The 20,020-nt window shown below is 44.5% G+C and overlaps 2 long non-coding RNA genes across 2 annotated transcripts; both read left to right on the forward strand.

Annotated features, from left to right (window-relative positions):
- The first annotated feature begins 597 nt into the window (after positions 1 to 597).
- Positions 598 to 11,870, forward strand: Gm39082. Its single transcript, XR_869923.1, has 4 exons — positions 598 to 620; positions 1,272 to 1,549; positions 4,495 to 4,599; positions 11,848 to 11,870. It is a non-coding gene; the product is annotated as a predicted gene, 39082 (long non-coding RNA).
- Positions 11,871 to 11,918: 48 nt separating this feature from the next.
- On the forward strand, positions 11,919 to 16,441 carry Gm39083. The gene is made up of 3 exons (XR_869924.1): positions 11,919 to 11,946; positions 15,939 to 15,987; positions 16,162 to 16,441. It is a non-coding gene; the product is annotated as a predicted gene, 39083 (long non-coding RNA).
- The last annotated feature ends 3,579 nt before the right edge of the window (positions 16,442 to 20,020 follow it).

The following is a 20,020-nucleotide window of genomic DNA, read 5'->3' on the forward strand; positions in this document are numbered from 1 at the left end:
ACCTCAGAGCCCACACTGCTCTAACAGATCTACTGTGTCCCTCACCCCTGACATCGAGGCCTGTAGCTTTCTCTATAAAGTTCTGCACACACTTGGTTTCTGAGACAAGAAGAAAGGTGCCAACAGTTCGTTTAGGAAGTGACCCCAAAAGGCACTAGGAGAGCAGTGGGGGTGTGAAGGGGGTGTTCTACTGCTGCAGCGCACAGGAACCTGGGGCACTTCAGCAACAGAAACATTCTCATTGTGGGACCTGGAAGCCCAAGATCAAGCCAAAGGACTTTTTTCCCCAATGCCTCTTTTCTTGGCCTGTGACAGAGACTCCCCTGCCACCCTTCCATAACTACCATCTGTGTCCCAGTCTCTCAGGCTTAGGACATACCCTATCAGACTTGTGTTTTTAAATCAATTACATCTTCCCGACCCCTATTTCCAAACACAGTTGCATTCTGAAGAATTGGGTTTTGACATGTGGGCTTCTCAGAACCCAATTTAGTCATAAGAGGAAGTAAGACAAGGGGTGGGAGAAGGAGCACCTTCGGGTAACTGCTATGAGTCACTGAGTGTGGCCCCACCCCCACCCTGGGAGATCTGTGAGCCTCTGTCCTCCCAGGTCCTGAAAGGTGAGGGAGGGTGTCTTTCTTTCACTCCCATCCATATTGCTAGTGGCTTTAACTCCACCTCTGTTAGTCTAAGACTAAGAGTCCCATTCAAAAGACGAAGGGAGGGTGGATGAGGTGGCCTTCTGGATGTAAATAAATAAAATAATTAATTAAAAAAGATGAGGCCACTATCACCCATCCCCCCTGTATCTGATTCCTATGGCTCCTGGCTCCAGCCCAACTGTTAACTGTTTCCACGGCTGATCTCAAACACTCTGTCTACCAATTGTCTGTGTCAAGGAAGGACAGGTCAAGTCAGAGTGCTTGCATCAGAGCTTGGGTAGCTTTTGGCTTTCTTGTTCATCAGCCCAGACCACCATAGTAGGAGCAGTTTGACTGTTAGACTTGCTGGCTCGGCCTTTCGGCAGTCAGGACTCTGGATGCAAGTAGCAGATGCTTAATAGAAATTATCTGAAAGATAAGAGGAAGGCTGTTCACAGTGTTGAGTGATGTACTTGAACTATGTACATGCATTAAATGCATAAAGAGGCTTGGCGTATAGTGCTGTTGATAGAGGGTGTGTCTGGCATGCACAAAGCCCTGGGTTCAACCCCTTATCACCACATAAACCAGGGATGGTGGCACACAACTGTAATTGATCTTGGCCTCTAGGAGGTGGAGGCAGGAGGATCAAAAATGAAAGGTCATCAAAGGCGCTCTCGTTGCGTTCTGCTGCTATGCGCTGAGGAAGGGATTATTTCAGCTGACTGAGACTTGAACAGGAACTGAAGCAGACACCACGAAGGAATACTGCTTCCTGGCTCATTCTCAGCCTGGTTTCCCATGCAGCCACCCACCCTCAGATTACATTGCCTGCATCAATCACCAGTCAAGACTACCTCTCACAGCCACTACCTCTCACAGCCATGGCCATAGGCCATCTGATCAAGGTAAGTCTTCAGTTGAGGTTCCTCTCGTCTGGTTGACTCTGCCTTGTGTCACGTTCACAATAAAAACTACCCAGCATACTCATCTACTTTGTAAGTTTGAGGCCAACCTGAGCTACATGAGACCCTGACTTGGAATTAAAACCACGAATAGGAAAAATAAATTTGTCTTCCATAGCTTCAATTCTGTCTCTTGTGCTAGACAAACTCCACCACTAAACTATTCTTTCCAATGTCCCCGAACCCTCACCTTGAAGAGAACAGGTTTCACTAAGTTGCCCTGAGTGGTGGCTGAGTAGCCTTGAACTTGCTTCAGCCTCCTGGGTAGCTTGGATAACAGGCCTGGATCACTGGGTCCAGTTCTCTCAGCTGCTCTTGAAGCAACACGTGGAGCCATGCCCACTACCTGTGAGTGCCTCTATCAGTTAAAATGTGCTTTTGGAGACTGGTAATTGAAAACATGACTCAGCAAAGCCGAGGTAGAGTCCAGAAGTGCTGTGCCTCATCTCCCTCGACTCACCAACCCAAGGTCAACCTTCCCACCACCTCAGCCTTCCCTCCCAGCATCATTAGGACCCTCAGCTCTGCACTTAGTGAACCAAAGCAGCTTTTCCAGAAACCCCTGGTAAGACTTTCTTTGCAGCTCCTTGACCAGAAGTGGTTTAGACCCATCCACCTTGGAGCCAATCACTACCAAGAGGAGTGGGTTATTGTGGATTATTATTATTATTATAATAACTTGGACTGATCCTCTAGGTGATATGAATGTTAGGGCCACAGGAGATGCATCTTGTGTCTTTCAAAGCCTTCCCATTGCAACCCAATGTACTATATGCCGGGCATGATGGTGAATCCTTGAGATTCCAGAACTTAGCAGGCTGAGGCAGAAGGATTGTGAGATCAAGGCTAGTGTGAGCTACATAGCTCCATATGGCAAAGTTTTTTCTTTATAAGAAGAAGGAAAAATGCAATTTACCTTGTGATTCTTTGTGCTTTCATGGCTATTTATGAGTAATTAATATAAAAGGAGTAGATTAATATGCAGTCATGTAAGAGTTAATGGCAGGCAAATGAGATAGGTAAAGGGCACCATAAGAAGATAAAAAAACAAATACACCCTGGACCCTCCTCTTGTTACCAGACAAGAGTGTGCTGTGTGTTTTCTTCTTCCTCTACCTTGAGCCTCAAAGGATTTGTCATTAAACACCAGAGTTCACCATAAGAGCAAAACATTTGCAGAACAGAAGCCTCTTGTGACTAAACGGTGGGAATCAAGGTGACCAAACAGTTGACTTCAAATAAGTTGCAGATCCCTCAATGCTAAGATGTAAACTGTACCAGCAAGATGATGGCTCACAAGGTAATAATACTTGTCACATAGGCCTAACAACCTGAGCTTCATCCCCAGTTTAAGGAGGAAGGAGAAACCCAATTCATGAACGTTGCTCTCTGAATCCTACATGCACACTGTGGCATGTGTGTGCCCATCTATGCATCACACAGTACACACAGTCACACACACACACACACACACACACACACACACACACACACAGGAGTCATCGTTATCATCAAATGAAAAATTTTTAAAGGAGTAAACAAAAACAATGTCTACTATTTAAAAGACTTATTTTATTTTTGTTTATTTGGTGTTTCCATGAGTGTACATGTGTGTATACATGTGTGTGTATGTGTGTGTGTGTGTGTGTGTGTGTGTGTGTTACCTATGTTCAAGTATCTATGGAGGCCAGAGGAAAGTGTGGGATCCTTTGGAGTTAGACTTACAGGTGATGTGAGCCTCTGGTGTGAGTCCTGGGAACAAATCTTCAGGTCCTCTGGAAAAGCAGCACGTGCTCTTAACTGCTGAGCCATCTCTCATCTCTCCTGCCCCAGTGGCAAAGTTTTAAGAAGGAAAAATCTCAGCTGGGCTGTGGTGACACACACCTTTAATCCCAGCACTTGGGAGGTAGAAACAGGTGGATTTCTGAGTTCGAGGCCAGCCTGGTCTACAAAGTGAGTTCCAGGACAGCCAGGGCTATACAGAGAAACCCTGTCTTGAAAAAAAAAGAAAGAAAAAAAGAAGGAAAACTCTCTTACCATAAAATATCTTGGTAAGACCTCAGAATCAGGTCAGTACCAGGCAGTCTTCAGAGTGCTACAGCAAGCTCATCTGTTTATTGTGTTAGTTATTTATTTTGTTTGTTTGTTTGTGGGTTTTTTGGTTTTCCAAGACAGGGTTTCTCTATATAGCCCTGAACTCACTCTGTACACCTGACCACCACACCTGGATATTATTGTGTATATTTTATTATTTACTGCATGCATGAACAAGGAGAAGCACAAACATAAGCAATCTTTTGTTTATCTGAATTCATTCATTCATTTATTAATTCATTTGATGGTTTGGGTTTTGGTTTTTGTTTTGCTTGTGTATATATTTGTGTGCCTGTGGAGATAAGAAGAGGGACCCTTGGAACTGCAATTCCCAATGGTTGTGAATCAAACTCAGGTCCTCTGGAAGAGCAGCACTTGCTCCTAACAGCCATTCTCTCCTGCCCCAGAAATCCCTTTTGAATGGATAGCTCTCCTCTGGTTACCAAGCACAAAAGCCTCTAACTCCACAGACTCCTAACTGACTGACTTCAGCTCACTAGTTGGGAGTCCTGAGATGAGTGACATAGTTCCCAAAATCCCAATATGTAGGTATGATAGCCATTGTCTAGATTCTAATACATAATATCAAGGCCATTTTTGCCAAACACCCTGGCTTTTCACTGCAAGGTAACCAAAATGGGACAGAGGGGCTTGGCCTTGGTTTTCATATTACATCTGCCCTCTTTGCTGTTTTAATTGTTGGCTCCAAGTCTACTGCTTCATTCTATGTATAGACATGTTCATCAACTTATTTTATTTATTTGCTAATTCATTTATTTGTCTCATGCATCTAGCCTGTCCTGGAACTTGAGCTAAGGATGATGGTCTTGAACTCCTGACCTGTGGGAAGCACAGAGATTCTTTGAGCTCACAGGCAAGCACTAGAGAAACCTGGAGTGGTAAGCACACAGGGTTGTTTCTTCAAGGGAAAGACAGCAATAACTGTTTCCTTCCCAGGGGGTTGAGGCAGACATGGTTCTAGCCTGGTGACCTTTGTACCATCTGTGTGACCAGAGACCTTCCTGGCACTGGATCCTCCCCAGCTCCTTATTATAAACTTGTTACTCCGCAGTCGATCTAGAGAACCTATCTGCATGGACTTTACAAGGAGTTTCCATGTAGTCACATCTGACCTGAATTTAGCTTACTTTGTTCCTCAAGGAGATTTCTGTATGCTTTGTTGTACAAGTGAGACTTAGTTTATTATCTCCAGAATAGTTTTCACCATAGCATGATGTTCTTAAAGATGCAAAAAATATACCACTTGGAGCCAGGCTCCCGAAATTTGAACCAACACTGGCCATTAAATCGTGTTAAAGCAAACTGTCTTGCCTCTTTCAGCTCTTCACTCTGCTATCCATGAAGGTTGCACACACACACACACATGGATGTATGATTGCACAAATACACACATGCACACATAGACTGATTGTGCTGTCTTTACCTCCCAACCCCAGGAATTACTACAGGCATGTGCCACCGCACCTAGTTTATAAGTGATAGGAATGGGACCCAAGACTTCGTGCATGGTGGACAAGCACTCTCAAACTGATGCCTGTGCCCAGTGTGCTAATCACTTTTAAATGTTTTGTCCAAGACCTTATTACAGCAGAAACTTGATTTACTACCTGTTGGACCTTGTATGTGTTTCTTGTATCCCACCCTTGTGGGCTTTTTTCAATAGTTCAAGCACCAAAAGTCCTTCAACCCTACAACAAAGCCCAGTCCAGGCCATTGGCCAGGATGTTCATTGCAAAGTGAAGGCACCAATGGCAAAGGAAGTTCACAGCTCCTGAATTAAAGCAACGAACTATGACCATAAATCTCAAGGCCATGGGGTTTTTACACAAGAAAGAAAACATGTTTTGTTTTGGTTTGTTTTTTTTTTTTTTTTCAAGACAGGGTTTCTCTGTATAGTCCTGGCTGTCCTGGAACTCACTTTGTGGACCAGGCTGGCCTCGAACTCAGAAATCTGCCTGCCTCTGCCTCCCAAGTGCTGGGATTAAAGGCGTGCGCCACCACACCCGGCTAAGAAAACATGTTTTTAAGCCTGGTCCTTAATGTGCTTCAAGATTGCCAGACTTGACAAGTCACCAAAGAGCTTGCTTCTCTGTCAGTTCATTAAGCAGCCTGGTCACCTCCCTGATGAGAGAGCTAGGTCCCTTCTGCTCAGGAATTGAAGCCCCTAGTCTAGAATCCTTGCCTATCTTCTTTATAGCTCCCTGCACCCAAATGAAAAGCTAAGTGCGGCCACACCCCTGCCTGTATCCCCAGGCCTGTGGGGAGAGGAAGTAAGCTCACTGGGGGCTTGCTGACTGCTGGCCTAGCTCAAGATTCAATGAGAGAGGCTGTCTCGAAGGAATAAGAGAGTTAGAGCAGGACATCTGACATCCTACTGTGTCCTCCTTGCATACGCACAGGGGTGCACACCCACTATACACTCAGAGTCAAACACTCACACAGAGAGACCACACACTCCAAAGATCCTGACTCTGGGACCAAATAAGACCAAGTAACGCATTGTCGGGTGACTTTGTGTTACATGAGTACCACAGAATGTGCTTATACAAACTAAAATGGCTACAGCATCATAAAGTGGGATCATTTCACGGTGCCACTGTATATTTGATTCCATCATTTGTCGCTAGAGATGCCGCTGTTTTATATCTTCCCCCCAAAAGACTTACTGTGCTTGTGATGTCCATTGTTGCTTTTGCTCTATAATGTGTTGTGTTTTCTAATGTATTTAAATTATACATTGATTATAATTGCTGAGCTGTCTAATGGCTTTGATTAGCATGTGGTTTGGAAAGCACTATCCTAAGGCAACTGCATTAGAAGAGGCTTTGGTTCCAGCAAATAACCCCAGCCTGATTGTTGTTGGCACAGTGTGTCTACACCTGAAATATCACAGCAACTCTGATTTGCCAGGCTGAGATGACACGATTAATCCTGGAAGCAGGGGGCTGTGTTCAACACCACTCACACTGGCTTCCTCGGGTAGGAGTCAGGAGGGAGTAGCTCTTCACCAGAACATTTTCCTCCACTGGAACAGCTGAAGGTGGGTGGAGCCAAGTCTCTGCTGATGATGATCTCATGCACTTCAGGCACGGGATGCAGAAGATTGAAGCTGGATCTGGTCTCAAAGACCTCTCCCTAATTACAAGCTTTCATTATACCAGAAGGTGCTATGCAAGCTGCCAAAGGGTGAGAGCAGTCAATAGTGCTACCCAGCTGTGATAACACCCCCTTAGACCCTCAGATCAATGTAGTTCTCAGCCCTTATCAAAGAGGTTTCTCTTTGCAGCAGATGGAAGCCATCACAGAAAAACACAAGTGGCCAAAATACCAGGAACAACTGATTGCGCTGTGCCCAGCTCCTGCGCTTAAGGCTTGGGTCTTATCACAGTAGAGGGGGCAGAAAGGTCATAAGGCCCAAAGGACCAGGAAGGTTTCCTGTGAGGTTGTGTCTACTAGAAATGATACTGAAGCCGCACTGGTGATACTGCAACATTGGGGCTGCCTAAACAAGACTCAAACAATACCAACGCTAATAGACACGCTAAACATGGAAGGGGGTGATCTCCTGGGACCCCACCCCCTAGATAAAGAGCTTACAGGAAACTGATTACTGGTGAGGGAGGAAGAGTTTGTCTTCCCAGAGGATGGGTCCCTAACTGGTTATTCAACACCAAACTGACAGCCCTGACATCATAAATTTACAAGCAACACTAAATGAACTCAGCAGGTTGTATTTGTATATTTATTCATTTATATGTCTGTGTAACATTAATAGTAATAAAGAAATCATTTCTTTAGAAGGAACAAGGAGGAGACATGGGAGAAATTGGAGGGAGGAAAAACGGAAAGAGTTTGAAGGCAGAAAGAAAAGGAAGAAAAGGATGTAATTATATTTTAATTAAAATTTTTAAATTATTAAGAAAAAAAAACAGTTGAAAATGCTGTTCCTTTCTGCCTAAATTCCAGGCTCTAATTTATTCTGAGTGTAGTACCTCACTGTAACTTAGTGGGAGCCCCATCCTTGAGTCCAACATAGATTGAGCCTCACTACCTGCGGGGAATTTATCCAGCCATCTACATACCTGTGGGACTCTCCAAATATCACTTCCTGTGCTCCCAACTGACCTGTCTCTCCTTTCTGAGTGGACTTGTAGGGAGTCCCTCATTTCATAGGAATGTTGGTTCACAACTGTTTAGAGCAATTCAAATTTCAAATTATCCCTTCTCCTAATGCAATTTAATTTGATTCTAGAAAATTCCTAGAACATCACTAGATGTATTAAGTAGTTAGGGTTCTCTAGAGAACAGAAGTATATGTGTAAGTGTGTGTGTGTGTGTGTGTGTGTGTGTGAGAGAGAGAGAGAGAGAGAGAGAGAGAGAGAGAGAGAGAGAGAGAGAGAGAGATTTATAGGCTGTGGTCCAGCTAGTCTAACAGTAGCTGTCTACCAACAGAAACTCCAAGAATTTCAGTTGTTGTTCATACCACAAGGCTGGATGTCTCAGCTGGTCTTCAGTAAATGCCAGAATCCCAAAGAAGTAGGGTGTAATGCCAGTGAAGGAATGGACTTTCTAGTAAGAGTGAGGGCAATCAGACAGAAAGAGAAAACTTCCTTCTCTCATGTCCTTTGTTTAGGCTGCCACCAGAAGGTGTGGCCCAGATTAAAGGCAGAGCTTCCCACCTCAAAAGATCAAGATTGAAAGTGAGTCTTCCCACTTCAAATGATTTAATTAAACAAACAAACAGTCTGCCGAAGTCAAGCTAACCACCAGTTACAACCTTCACACTAGGTGTGCTTGTCACTGCTGTCTTTTCTTCCCTGGCTTCAGCTGGGGTAGTGATTAAGAGCCCTTATCCACTTCCTTTGTTTTATGAGAACATTTTCTTTGTGTCTACATTTCCCAGCCTCCCTTGCAGTTAGGAGTAGCCATGTTACTAGGTCTTGCCAGTAGCACTGGCCCAGAGCAACTTCTGTGCTAACTGCCATTCTCTTTCTATATCTAACAGCTTGTTAGAACAAAGTTCCTGGACAGAGAACAGAGCCTCAAAATAGGAAGCTCTGTCAGCTCAGGCTACTGTAATAAAATAACAAAGAGTGGGTGCCTTTGGTAACAGACATTTGTTTTCTCATAGTCTGGGGTTGAAAAGTCCAAGATCAAGGTAGCTAAGAAGCTAAAATCAGTTTTTGGCGAAGACCTTTTTTTTGTTTGTTTTTGGGTTTTTTTTGTTTTTTGGTTTTTGTTTTTTTGTTTTTTTGAGACAGGGTTTCTCTGCCCTGGCTGTCCTGGAACTCACTCTGTAGACCAGGCTGAACTCAAACTAAGAAATCTGCCTGCCTCCCAAGTGCTGAGATTAAAGGCATACACCACCACTGCCACAGCAAGACATTTTAAAAACAAAAACAAAAACAAAACAGGGTCTCACTACATAGCCCTGGCTGACCTAAAACTCACTAGTAGACCAGGCTGGCCTTGAACTCAGAGATGTGAGATCTACTCTCCTCTGCCTCCTGAGTACTAGGATTAAATGCATGTGCCACACACCTGATGAAGGATGCTGTTCTGCTCTGGCAGGTATTCACATCTCATTCTTGGAGTAGAAGAATGGATAAGGAACACTTGTAGCACCCCTAACTCTATCATGAGGCCTTTGACATATGCATGACTGGAGAGGGAACAATTCATTTTATAGCAAAGCCTCTGATAGCCTGCACTATGTTATGATGTGAGATTTTTATTATTACAGCAGCCCACAAATTTTGTCTTAAATTATACATCAGTCCAATGTCAACTCCTGTCCCCTCATAGCAATATATGAGGACCACCAAGTCAACAACTCTAAATAAGTACCTGATACAAAATATGACACCTTATCAAGTGCCCTGCTGCCCTCTCCAATCTGTACCTGGTCACTCTTTGCTATATAAGTGAATTGCATCACCCCCCTGAAGCAAACCCTTCCATGGCTACCTTTTGTTCTTTGGGACTCTCAGAATCTACCCACAAAGACACTGACGTGAGGATGCGGTCCTTGATCTGGCAGTTGGGTTCCTCCCATTCACCATCAGAAATGAGAATCCAAGCATCCCATTAGGTTGACCCAGACAGTTAACACATATTCACAGTCTTGCAATGAGCAATGCTAACTCCACTGCTCTGTGTCAGCATTGATCCTAGGTCTTACGACCTTGGTCTTCTGAACAGCCAATAGGATGTTATTCAGACTCATTATACCGATGGCTCCTAGAACTGTAAGACTTGGAAAAGAAGTGGGCAACCACTGAGATTCCGGGTACTATGAAGTAGAAGATAACACAAACACACAAACACTCAGCCCCTGACACATTGATGATGCTTTTCTTCCAGCCTAGTGGTTAGAGACACTTGCTCCAAGACAAAGGAAAGAATACAGAATATTGCATGTTTGTTTCCTGCCACTAAAGACAGTATTTTGGTAGGTCCCTTTGGAGTTTTGAAAGCAGCTCACAGCTTCTTTGGGAATGCTGCCATGTATCTATCCCCCACTCAAACTACTTGCCTTAGCTGCCCCCAAGTGCTGAGGCTCTAGGCATGCACCAACCAGGTTGTTGCTTCTTGCTTAGTTGCTATCTTAGTTAGGGTTACTATTGCTGCGATGAAATACCAGGACCAAAAGACAAGTTAGGGAGAAAAGGGTTTACATGGCTTACGCTTCCACATCAATTTTTATTATTGATTGAAGAAGTCAGGACAGGAACTCAAAATAGGACAGGAACCTAGAGGCAGGAGCTGATGGCCTAGAGGCCATGGAGGGTTGCTGCTAACTGGCTGTCTCCCCATGGCTTGCTCAGCCTGTTTCCTTTTTTTTTTTTTTTTTTAAGATTTATTATTTATTTAATGTAAGTACACCGTAGCTGTCTTCAGACACACCAGAAGAGGGCATCAGATCTCATTACAGGTGGTTGTGAGCCACCATGTGGTTGCTGGGATTTGAACTTTGGACCTTCGGAAGAGCAGTCGGGTGCTCTTAACCACTGAGCCATCTCACCAGCCCCTCAGCCTGTTTTCTTATAGAACGCAGGACCACCACCCACTATGGGATGGGCCCTCCCCCATCCATCCTTAATTAAGAAAATTCTCAACAGCTGAATCTTATGGAGGAGGCATTTTCTCAGTTAAGGTTCCCTCCTTTCAGATACCTCTAGTTTGTGTGTCAAGTTGGCATAAGACCAGTTAGCAAGGTTGTTGTTGATTCTGAATTAGGCCCAGAGAAAAATACAGCTTTGTCTAGGTGCCAGCTTCAGAACAAGGGGTCCTAAAAATGTAGGCCCTATGACTTGACGGGTCTCCTGCCACAGAGATGCCCGAAGTGGGGAACAGTACTGTCCAAACTTGGGGAAGGTCCAGAAGCTTCTGAGATGTACCAAGACTTATAGGCAGGGTGTGGCTTAAATGGTTGGTCAAGATGCTGGAAGGAGCAAGAGTTGGGTATCAGAGATCTTGATGGGCAATTCTGCAGGGAAAGCTGCATGTGCATCCTCACATCTCACATCAATGCCAACTAGAAAACACACACAAAGACGGTGGGCAGGGGTTGTGTACTCTGCGCTGTCACTGTGCTGTCACAGTGTGTCCTTAAAGCAATTAACTGGTGGCAGAAACAGACTCAGCAAGGGTCCAACAACATGGTCATCCTTCCAAGACTGCCCCGGCTACTGAACATTCGGCGTACTGTACTCCTAGACTGGCACGGAATTCTCAATGCATGACATCCTGGTGGTACACAAATGTGGTGGCAGGGTGATTGCATTGAGCCATGTGTACCCGGTAAGAGGCTCCCCTCCTGAGAATGACTCTCCCCTACTAAGAACCACAAAAATCTAAGTGGGAATTTGTTTCCCTTTCTGTCTGTAGCGTATCACCACTCTCTAATGACTCCCAGGATCCCACGTGCCTGCTTGTGGATGTTTGAATAGGAGTGGCCCCCATTGGCTCATAGATTTGAATACTTAGTCACCAGGGAGTGGCACTACTTGACCGGGATTAGGAGGTGTGGCCTTGTTGGAAGTAGTGTGTCACTGGGGGTGGGCTTTGAGGTGTAAGAAGCTCAAGCCAGGCCCAATGTCTATCTTTATTCCTGCTGCCTGCAGATCTGGATATGGAACTCTCTGCTCCTTCTCCAGCACCGTGTCTGCCTACAGTCTGCCATGCTTCCTGCTATGCCGATAATGGACTAAACCTGTGAAACTGTAAGCCATCCTCAATTAAATGTTTTCTATTATAAGAGCTGTTATGGTCATGGACAGTATCTGACTGTCTAGCCCTAGCTGTGTAGCCCTAGAATTTGCTTAGTAGACTAGACTGGCCTTGAACTCAGAAATCTGCCTGCCTCTGCTTCTGCCTCTGCCTCCCAAGTGCTGAGATTAAAGGTGTGCACAACCACACCTCTGATTTTTTTTTCTTAGTCCTAAGAACTCATTTATGAAAGAAAAAAGTAACTGAGAATATGACAAGGTATGTCAGGTCCAGCAAGGCCTTGGTAGGGACAGAATGACACAGTTCCCGGGGACTTAGTAGGGGCAGAGCCAACAGATGTGGGCCTCCACAAGTATCAATGGCTGCTGTGGGCATAAGGCTTGTTTGTATGATAATGTATGTATTTTACGTTCCTCCTTCAAGGAATGTCCTCCCTGTTAATGTTAATGACTTCATAATAATCAGAGATAGCATGAGTCTGGGAGGCAAAGGTGTGGCTAATGTCTCAGCAAAATGGTGAGGACAGCCCTTAAGGCTGTGGAAAAGAACTCTAAAAATGTGGGTTCAAGGGACTGGCGAGATGGCTCAGTGGTTAAGAGCGCCGACTGCTCTTCCGAAGGTCCCGAGTTCAAATCCCAGCAACCACATGGTGGCTCACAACCATCCATAACGAAATCTGATGCCCTCTTCTGGAGTATCTGAGGACAGCTACAGTGTACTTACATATAATAAATAAATAAATCTTTTTAAAAAGTGGGTTCAAAAATATGTAATTTCTCAGGCTGAAGAGATGGCTCAGAGGTTGAGAGCACTGGTTGCTCTTCCAGAGATCCCCAGTTCAATTCCTAGGAAACACATGGTGGCTCAAAACTACCTGTAATGAGATCTGGTGCCCTCTTCTGGCAAGCAGACAGAGTACTGTATAATAAATAAATAAATAAATAAATAAATCTTAAAGGAAAAAAAAAAAAGCCTGGTGTGGCACCATGTGCTTGCAATTGTAACATCTAAGAGGTATAGACAGCTGATACCCAGGGCTTGCTGCCAGGAAGTCTCAAAAACATATAATTTCTCAGCTATGCAAAATGTAAGGATGCTATATGAATTATGAAGGACTTCACAAATCTAAAAGAACAAAAACAACTGCACTGTGAGCCAACTTGTCAGAAAGATACACAGGAAGAAGATAAAGAGATTTAGGAAGTGGTGATGGCAGGACATCCCACCCAGCTAAGTTGTTTGTTTGTTTGTTTGTTTGTTTATAGTTTATAGAGGCAGACAGATCCCTGAGTTCAGGGTCAGCCTGGGACACAACAAAGTTAGGCCCAGGTATGGTAGAAATGGTAATTTCAGGTCTGGGTCCCACCCAAATAGTTTAGTATCTGTGCTTAACAGAGGCAGGGGAATTCTTTTGCAATGTTTAAAAAAAAAAAGTGTACTTGCTCTCTCCAGAGAATTAAGGGTCTGGGGTCCAGGAATGCTGACTCATAGGATAATCAAAAGGGAACCTGGAGTCAATGATTGGATTGATATGTAAATTTAAAAACTGGGTTTGTGATCTGCAGGAGATGAGATATCCAGAGACATTTTTTTGGAATAGCAAGGGAGAACTGCTTAGAGAACTGTCTTGAGCAGAAAATAGAGAGAGAGAGAGCTGTCTGGAGATCTTCAGAGAAAGCAGATGAACAGAGAGAAAGCAGGCTGGAAAGCTGTCTTGGAAAGCAGAGCATAGGCCACCAGCTTGATCCCACAGTCTTTGTTTTGGGAATTCTGGTGTGTCCCTGGAGTGTGTCCCCTTGTTGCTGCTGATTCTCAGTTCCTGGTAAGGCAGAACTTCACAGCAGTGGCAGAAGCAACTGACCTCATTACAGATAGACAGCAGAGGAAGTGCCAGACACAAAGGGGCACAGGACCATCCAGATACATCCTTCCAAGGATGCTCTCAATGACCAGCTTCCTTCAGTTAAGCCCACCTCCTTACCTCTCACCACTTCCCAGGATTGCCACCATGATGCAAATCCATCAAGGGGATAGTGTATTAATTACGTCAGAGACCTAAGAAGCCAGTCACTTCCCAGAGCCCATCAGCTGGCAACCAAGTCCCCAGTACGTGGGCCCTCCTGTAGCCCCAGTACGCAGGCTGCTTCATAGACACACAATAATGATGCCTATGTAATAGAATACTGAGATGATCCATTCATGATGCTACCAAGACTCCAGTCTAGGAATGATACCTTGCAGATTAAAATGTTGTCCATCAAGATATGATACACACTCTGAGCCAACAACCTGTAGATGGTAGTGCCCCCTTAACACAATACAGAGACCTAAAATCTAACAGGCAGACATGTTGTCTCTACCACCACTCCCAACAGCACACTTAGAGAATCTAGATCACCTCTCTCCCTGAAACCTTAAATCCTGCAGTTTGAGGCCCTGATTCTCTTGGGGGGGAGACAGTTCTACTGAATGAGACCGTAATCATCCCTCTAAGCTGAAGCCTGATCACCTGGAGCTCTGAGCACCAGTAGCCTAGCAACAGAAGATGGTGCCACTATCCCAGTAGAGCTAATTGGTTGTCATTATCAAAAAGACCCCAAATCTCTGCTATGCAATGAAGACAGAGTGGAGATGTTTCTAATGCAGAGAGGACTTACTAAAAAAATTCTGTGTTCTGAGCTAGTTTCACCTGTGAAAAGGCAGTCACAGCAATCCAGCCTGCTTTGAGCTTCACACCAGAAGCTCAGAGCCCTCAGGCATGAAATCTGGGTTAAAGCACCAGGCAAGCAAAAAAGAGCAAAGGAGCACAGGAAAAGATGCTCATCATCACCGGTCATTAGGGGCATTCTAATCAAAGCCACTGTGGCTTACCGTCCTCACCAGGAGGCCGTGATCAGGAAGAAAGACAAGTAAGTGCTGGTGCGCGTGGAGAGAAACTGGACCGGAGCCTTCTTATGCCGCTGGAGGGATGCAGAAAGGAGCAGCCTCTTTGTGGAAAAGTTTGACAGTTTCTTAAATTATAAAACACGGGGTTACCATAGAACCCAGAAATTCTGCTCCTGGCTATATATATCTAAGGGAAATTCATACACATGTCTACACAAAAAAAAGCACACAAGTATTCACAGCTGCCAAACATCTATTGTTCATGATATCAAAAAGGTAAAGACGGCTGGTGAGATGGCTCAGTGGGTAAGAGCACCCGACTGCTCTTCCGAAGGTCCAGAGTTCAAATCCCAGCAACCACATGGTGGCTCACAACCATCCGTAACGAGATCTGACTCCCTCTTCTGGAGTGTCTGAAGACAGCTATAATGTACTTCCATATAATAAATAAATAAATCTAAAAAAAAAAGGTAAAGACAAGTCCAATATCTATCTTCAAGGGTTAATAAGGTACTGTCATGATCCAATGTGTTTCAGCCATGAAAAGGCATGAACAAAGCAGAAGTGGGGGCTTCCTAGTGAAAGAAAGGGAACCAGCCGCAGACAGGAAGGAACTGGGGGTGGGAAATAAAATACAGTGAAGTATAATGCCACATCCGTATGAAAATGTCTTGAAACCCTTATTTGTTATACTGTCTTAAACGATTAGCTTCTTTAAAACATGTCTTAAAAGAGTCATTAACTGGTGGTTTAGTTTAGTGTGTAAAAGTACCTGCCACACAGCCTGGACTCAATCCCTAGAACTCAGAAAACTAGATACAGTGGCTCACATCTGTAATCTCAGCACTTCCATGAGATATTCTCTCTCTCTCTCTCTCTCTCTCTCTCTCTCTCTCACGCACACACACACACACACACACACACACACACACACACACACACACACAGAGAGAGAGAGAGTAGTGGTAATAATAAATAAAATAAAACCAGTCTATAATAAAAGCAGCCATTGTGTCAACACCTCCCTATAGAGACATAGATGTAGATATAGTTGTATACAAGACAACTCTGAACGGCATTTTCCTTACTTTCTCCCCAGGTTTCTCTGTGGTGTTTGGAACCCAGTTGCCCCAACAATGACCTGCTCGGTAACCTTCCTAATGGGCCTCTCTCCCTCCTGGTGCCTCCGTGTCTCTGTCCCATAGTAGTGGTTCTTTGGATTAACACACACACACACACACACACACACAGATGATGATGATGGTGATGATGATGATGATGATGCAATTAGTTTTAAAGATGTCTTTAATTTGTCCTTTCAGCAACCTAAACCAAAGGAGATCTATAGTCTTCTCTTGAATTCCTTCCTGGTCACAGGAAGGAGGTAGAAGATGGCTGTCTGTGTGGGAACTTTCCAGGGTCTCCTTGGCTTCAGCCCACCTCCAGCCACTGTCAATATACCTACCCTACTTTGCCACATCAGAAAGCAGCAGCGCCATGAAGGATTCCTGGTATCTCATTTGATCGAGGCCATGAAATTTCTAACCCTAACTGCATCAGGCGACTCAATTGTCAGCAGGGAAAGGCAAGAGGAAACGGTTAAATCTTAATTTCTGACCTCCTTAAAAACCAAAAACTAAAATGCAACGCAAGACGTTAACAGAGGGGAAACTCCACGAGCTCTTTCTGATTGGTACAAAGCACGGGACCAACCTTCGTGAATACCACACCCAGCAGGATGTTTAGCAGTCAAAGGATAAGCACACCAGCTCCTGCAATTGCTATTCATCTGAGCCTCTCTTGTTCTACCACTCATAGCATCCGACTGAAAGCGAAAGTGTAAATGTGTCGGGGGTTGGTCTGAGGCTGGTAGGCTTTTAAATGTTAAATACTACCCCCAAGATCTAGTTGCCCAAGGCAAGCAGATCCTCACATTCAACAAGTAAACTTTTTTTTTTACTCTATGTAAACCTTGCTCCCTACTTTAATATTATTTGATTAATAAAAGGCTAGAGCCTGTGACTGGGCAATAGAGAGACAAGCAGGACTTGAGGATCGAGTGAGGGGTTTCAGGAGAGACCAGAAGGAGGAGGAGAAAGGAGGTAGAGAGAGGGGAAGGTTGCCATGAGGGAGGTGGAGCCTGAGGACAGGCGGATGGGACAGAGATATCCGGGACTGAGACTCAAACAGCAAGGAACAAGGGACATTTGACTGGGATTTAAGTTAGAATAGCTCACAGCCTGCCCAATCTGGGCTTAGAGCTTGTAAATTATCAGGATTTTGTACCTTTTATTCGGGCTAGCTGGAATAAATAATTCATTTACATAAATGTATCATCATTTTTAGACATTAGTGACCTCGCTGTAGGAAATCCTGCAAATTCCCACACCACAGAAACTATTAGTGCTAATAAATTCAGCAAGTGTACGCGGTAGCAGCAGGACACACAAACGCAGTCAGCTGTGTTTCCATACATCAGCACCGGGTAACCTGAAAACTCAATTAGGAAAACAATTCCACTTATAATAGCATCAAATTGAATACAACACTTTGGAACAAATTTAACCCAGGAGGTATGAAAATCGGCCACTGAAAACTCTAATATGTCAGTGAGATAAATTAAACAAGGCTGGCATTAGTGAAACAGAAAACACGACAGGGCTACCCAAGCATGCAATAGGTACAAAAAGCCCAACAACCTTTTTCTGTACATATTTGTGTGAGTGGACTGTGAGTGTGTTTTTCTCACCTGTACAGAGGCACGTGCATTCGTTGGTGCACATAGAACGGGTGCCAGTCACTCTCCAGCTCCTCAATCCAGGCAGTGTCTCACTTGACCCCGGACTTGCCTGCTCTGGGGACTCCCCAGTGCTGGGGTTATAAACTGGTCATCAAGCCCATGTGGTATTGATGTGTGTGCTGGGGGAGTCCAAACCCCAGCCTTCACGCTTGCTGAACAAGCAGAGTACCCACTGGGCCGTCACACCAGCCCCTCCACAACTTTTTTTTTGACAAATGTGGGAAACTTGACTCTAAAACTCACATGGAATGAGAAGAGCCCCCGAGTAACTGAATTCTTTACAAAGAAAACCCTCAAACAGAACATGGTGGCTCAAATCTGGAACACCAAGACTCCGGAGATGGAAACAGGAGGGTCAGGATCCAAGTGATCTTTACTTATAAATATATAAGAATAGAGTTAGAGAGAGGGAGTATGGGGCCAACCTGAGCTACCTGAGACCAGGTCAAAAGAAGAAACAAAGCAAAAGTTGAGTTTAAGGAATCGAAGTTTGTTGTTTTTAAAACTCACTCAAGGGACACTGATATAAAGATAGATAATAAAACGTGGACCAGGATTCAAAAATCTAGAGGTTAATCCATGCATCCTGGTGAGGCAACATTCTTTTTTTTGAAAATCTTGTCTCCAGGTTTATTTATTTTTATTTTACGTGTATGGGTTTTGGTTTGGTTTGGTTTTTTTTTCCCCCCTTCATGCATGTTTGTGCACCTCATGCATGTAGTGTCTACAGGGGCCAGAAGAGGGCGTCAGAGTCCCTGAGACTGGAGTTAGAGATGGCTGTGCGCTGCCATGTGAGTGCTGATAAAAGAATCTGCATCCTCTGGAAGAGCCATCAGTGCTCTTACCTGACGAGGCATTGCTCCAGCCCCTCGGTAACGTGATTTTCACAAGTGTATCAAGACAACGCAGTAAGGGGAAGAACTTCGCCTTCAGTGAAGTTGAGACACTTCAATATCCACACGCTAGTAAGTGAAGTTCACAGCCTGTTTTACACATCACCAAAAAATGATTCAAAGGCGGTGGTGGCACACACCTTTAATCCCAACACTTGGGAGGCAGAGGCAGGCAGATTTCTGAGTTCGAGGCCAGCCTGATCTACAAAGTGAGTTCCAGGACAGAGAAACCCTGTCTCGGAAAAAACCAAAAAAAAAGAAAGAAAGAAACTAAAACTATGAAACTCTTAGCCACAGGGGTAGATTTTTATGTCCTTAGGCCTGTTTGTTGATTCTTTGTGTGTGTGTGTGTGTGTGTGTGTGTGTGTGTGTGTGTGCAGGTATGAAGGTCAAAAAAAATAACTTGGTGGCATCTATTGTTCAACCAAATGGCTCTCAACCTAGCAGTAAGTGCCTCTAGCTGCTAAGCCAGGTATAGGGTATCCACAGGTTTAAACCAGAGATTGCCAGCCACGCCCACTGATTCTTAGACGTTATAACTGAAGCACAAAGAACAACAACAAAGTAGATAAGTTAGAACTCTGTCCAGATTAAGAACCTTTTCATAACAACATGTTTCCAATCCCAGCAATGGAATGGCTCAGCAGGGAAAGGTACCTGCAGTCAAGCCTAGAGACACGCGTTCAGTCCCCGGGACTCACAGGTCGAAGGAGAAAACTAAATCCCACGGGTTTGTATCCTGACCTCTGCACATGTGCCAGGTCACACGTATGCCTGTATACACACACACACACACACACAAATGATAATAAACGTAATTTTTAAAATTGCAAGTCTACAATGAGATAGCAGTACATACCATGTCCCATATGTAGACGCCTAGTACAAAACAACAAAGAATAGAAAATAGTAAGTACTGTTCAGTTGGCGGCGATACAGAGCTTAAAGTCCTGGAAAATCTCGGGTGGAACTCTAATGTGGTACAGCCGCCATAGGGGATGCTTTGAGGATTTCTCAGAGGAAAAAAAAAAAAAAAAACCTAGTCCATCCTACAGAGGTGGGCCTCAGAGTGAGGATAAGACTTCATTGCACCTAGCAACATGATGGCTGAATTTCTGGGGTGTCCAATATGGGAGCCATCGGCCACATGAGACCTGTGATGGTTTGAAAAGCTATGGCCCCCATAGGCTCATTGTGGGAATGCTTGGCCCTTAGGTCCCTATTAGGTGGTGTGGCCTTGTTGGAGGAAGTGTGTCCCTGTGCAGGGCAGGCTTTGAGGTCTCCTATACTCAGGCTATGCTCAGTGTGACATGTGTTACCTTTCTGCTACCTACAGATCAGGATGTAGAACTCTCAGTTTCTTCTCCAGCACTATGTCTGCCTGCCTGCTGTCGTGCTTCCTGCCATGATGACAATGGACTAAACCTCTGAAACTGTAAGCCAGCCCAAAATAAATGTTTTCCTCTTAAGAGTTGCTTAGGTCATGGC

The sequence above is a fragment of the Mus musculus genome, chromosome 7 (genome assembly GCF_000001635.26).
Source record: "Mus musculus strain C57BL/6J chromosome 7, GRCm38.p6 C57BL/6J".
Classification (NCBI taxonomy): domain Eukaryota; kingdom Metazoa; phylum Chordata; class Mammalia; order Rodentia; family Muridae; genus Mus; species Mus musculus.